Source organism: Dinoponera quadriceps, unplaced genomic scaffold (assembly GCF_001313825.1).
Source record: "Dinoponera quadriceps isolate SergipeBrazil2010 unplaced genomic scaffold, ASM131382v1 scaffold1954, whole genome shotgun sequence".
Classification (NCBI taxonomy): domain Eukaryota; kingdom Metazoa; phylum Arthropoda; class Insecta; order Hymenoptera; family Formicidae; genus Dinoponera; species Dinoponera quadriceps.
Window position 1 is genome coordinate 7,299 of NW_014556002.1, and position 3,649 is coordinate 10,947.

Sequence of the window (3,649 nt, forward strand, 5' to 3'; positions counted from 1 at the left end):
GAAAATTCTAATTTTGCAAAGATACACCATTTCCCTATTTCGTTGACTACTTCCTGTGCTTTTATTTCTATTTCTTTGCGGGAATCACCGCTGACTAATACGAGAAGATAATTCGCGTAAGATAAGAATGTATCCCCTAATCTAGCTTCCAGAACACTAAGGAGTCTGTCAAACATGATGTCCCAACAAGTTGGACCTAACATTGAGACTCACGGGTAACCACTGGTGGCCTTCTTCGAGACCGTGATACCTCCGATGGGGAGAGAAACTTCCTATCCCGGAAGTAGTTAACTAGCACATTGAAGATATTAAGAGGGCAATTCCTCTCTTTAAATCTTGATAGTACAAGGGGCCACCAGACGTTGTAAAACGCATCCGAGGTGTCGAAGAGCAGCGCTATTACGTATCTCTGTTCAGAGGCAGAGACCATCCGTTGCAGCTCCACAACAGCGTCTTCCGGGACGCTCCTCCGGGTGTGAAGCCGAACTGCCGATCGGAGATCTTCCACGGCGAGAGTGACGGCTGGTTGAGTCGCATTAGAAGAAGCTTCTCGTAGAGTTTCCCTATTACAAAGAGGAGAGAGATCTTTCTATAGGATTTGGAGTAGTCCACATTTTTATCCTCGTCCATCAGTAAGACTCTAAGCGAGCCCTTTTTCCAGATCAAGAAAAAGACGCCCCACTGAAGGCACCCATTGAAAACTCTAACGAACTAACCAGAGAATGATCTTGATTCGGCCTTCAGTACTGAGACTTCGATGAGATCCAATCCTGGCTCCTTGTTGTTTGTCAGAGATCAGACTACTGCTGCGATTTCTGCAACCGTGAATACAGGGTCATCGGCACTGTCAGGCACATGTTGTGCGCTACATTTGAGTTCGCGCTGATGCAGCGTGTCCCCGTTCTCCCGGTCATCCTGCACGTGCACGTCAAGCAGACTAGCAGCGGTCTCCTATAAGGTAACAATCGAGGAATTTCCTCCACGTAGAGTGCTCAGCACTTTGCCAACCCGGAGCTTATTTGCCTGATGCTAATAATCAAATTCCCAAGGTTTCGAGTTGCCTTGCTCCGTAACAAATTTCCGCCAGCTCTCGAGTTTCGCCTTCCTCACCTCTCTGGTGTCTTCCCGCAAAGAAGAGCGGTAGACACGCAGTTTGGCGGAGCGGGTCCGCTCAACACTTACTTGCTGCTATGCCCATCTGTCCCTATAAACGATTCTGTTTTTCATCTTCAGATTTTTCGTCCACTACGTGTTGGACTTTCTATATTGCTTTTTTCTTGGCATTGTTTTCTCACAGGCGTCCATAAAGGAGCCCGCAAGAGCGTTTGCGGACATCCCCACGTCCTCCACAGACGTCAAACCGAAGACCTCTAGTCTCGATCCGGACAGATCGACAAGGCTCTCAGCGAACTTCTGCCAGTCGGCCCGATTGGTGTCAAACCGAATTTTCGTAGTTCGCTGCTCCCTGCCTCTGACATTTGACACCCTCAGCCTAATATCCAGTGAGATATGGCCACTGGTTATCCAGTCGCAACGTATTTTCCGCTTGCCGACAATCTGACTCATGAATGGGAATGACGTCGATAAGCGGCAATCCCCATGCCGTCCAGTAGGTGAGCGGCTGTCCGACAATATTATGGGTATTTTATCCGCGGGCCCGGATAAAGTCCTGGAGCATCGCTCCCCTATCGTCCAATTTACGGTCGCTCCACAGAGGGGATAGCGCATTGGCATCCATTCCCACTAACACCCTCTGTCTTCTCAGTGAACGAAGCACAATTTCGAGGTGTCTGAAGTGCTTCTCTATCACGTCGTTGTACTGTCAATAGCACGAAGCGACGTAGAAGGAGAAGCCGGATCCTCGCACTTCGGCACATGCGCAGTGCGTCGTCCTGAGCTGCGAGACAAACTTTATCTGGAATTTGGGTTTGCCATCGACTACTGCGGCCCAAAGATGTTGCGCGCACAAAACAACCATCCTCATTCCAGTCGCTAGCCTCACGAAGGCGTACCCACTGCCTGCACCCGGACGTGCAACTCCTGCAAAAGCAGGATGTCCAGTCGCTTTTGGACAATGGGTTGACCAACCTCCCCTGTCACCACAGCCAAAGGCCTCATGTGAAGCTTCCTAATTCCCGTGGGTCTAAGCAACACGGGCAGTGAAGTGCTCCTGGCCGGCACCAGAAGCACGGAAAAATCGACTACATCTACTAAGGTTTGGGACGAATTCGCGATCGCGGCATCTAGGTTTTTCGCCGATCTATTGCCAGAGCCTACCCTGATTTGCTTCACCCGGCCGAGGTTTGCCTTTTGAGCGGCCTATCATATCTCTCTAAGCTAACACTAACAGCACGAATGCTGAAAACCTGAAACCGTGCACCGTACAGCTCTGAGCCGCCGATGTGCGCGGACAGGGTTGTTCGAGGCGCCCTCCTGGAAGCGGGAACCTCAACCAAGCGCGCGACCGAGCATCAGAGGATCCCCCCTCTTCTAAAGTTGCGGCCCTTTCTGTTCGGAAGCGTTCAGTCAGACGGATACTCTTCCTCAGCATATCATTGAAAAATTTACCCTTAATACATAGAAATAGAGGGTCGGAATGGAGGTCGAGCAATGCAGAGCCGCCCTACGTTGCCAAGTCTAAAGTACCCGGGAGGTCGGCAGGTACCCCGGGGTTGTATCGATAGCGACTGCACATCTTTTCCGCTCTCGCAGCCATTCATATACTCGGCACAATACTTCCACCTTGGTATTAGGACTATAAAGGCAAGCTGGCCTGCGCTGAAAATAAAAGAGTGAACTCCGTTTCCGTCGTCGCTGCGGACAAATCGACAGAGACGCAGGCCGTGGTAGTTTTAATTTAATAGCAGCCCCCGCGCGCATCCCACGCACCGCAGTGCGCAGGAGAAGAGCGGAAGTGAGCTGTCTCGGGGATGAGGTTTGGGTGTTTGGAGTTTTGGATAAGTAAAGCTTTTACCGCATTTGTACCAATTACGTGTACGCGGTAGTGCTAGAATGGGCTGTGGGAGTGGTTTGCGAAAAGGAAATGTGGAGAAGTGTGGCGGTGTGTGCCATGCGGTCGGGTGGCGCTCCCTGAGCTCTAGAGATCTCAGCGACTGCCAATGCCGATTTCACACCGCTTAAGCCGCTGGCCCTCTTTCGGCGCCTCACTGATTCGTCGTCATCTGTTGCGCTACCGCAACGAACTATGGAACCTGAAAAAAGAAGAATATATTAATACCTCCCGTTCCGTCGCCGCTGGAGCAGAGCCCGAGAAGCGCAGGTCCCTGTAGGTCTGTATAACGCAGCCTCTGCCCGGCTTTCCCACAGCGCCAGGGTTGCGAGGAAGAGGGCGGTAGGCAGAGAGGCCACGACATGAAGGGGAATACTGAGGCTTTACCGCATAAGTTCAATTGTCCGCGGTAGGGCGGTGATTTTCTCAATGGGGAGGGAAAGGCTTCTTTGACGTTGTACCGCTTAAGAACTACTTATGCGCTCGCGGTAATACAGTGGGCCTCTCAGAAGGGTGGAAAGGGTAATTTAGGAGGTACCGCCTGAGAACAGATTTACTGTTCGCGGTAATGCTTATGGGGATGGAAGGAAGGGGAAATTTGGTTTTGAACTGCGTGGGGACAGATTATGTGTTCGCGGT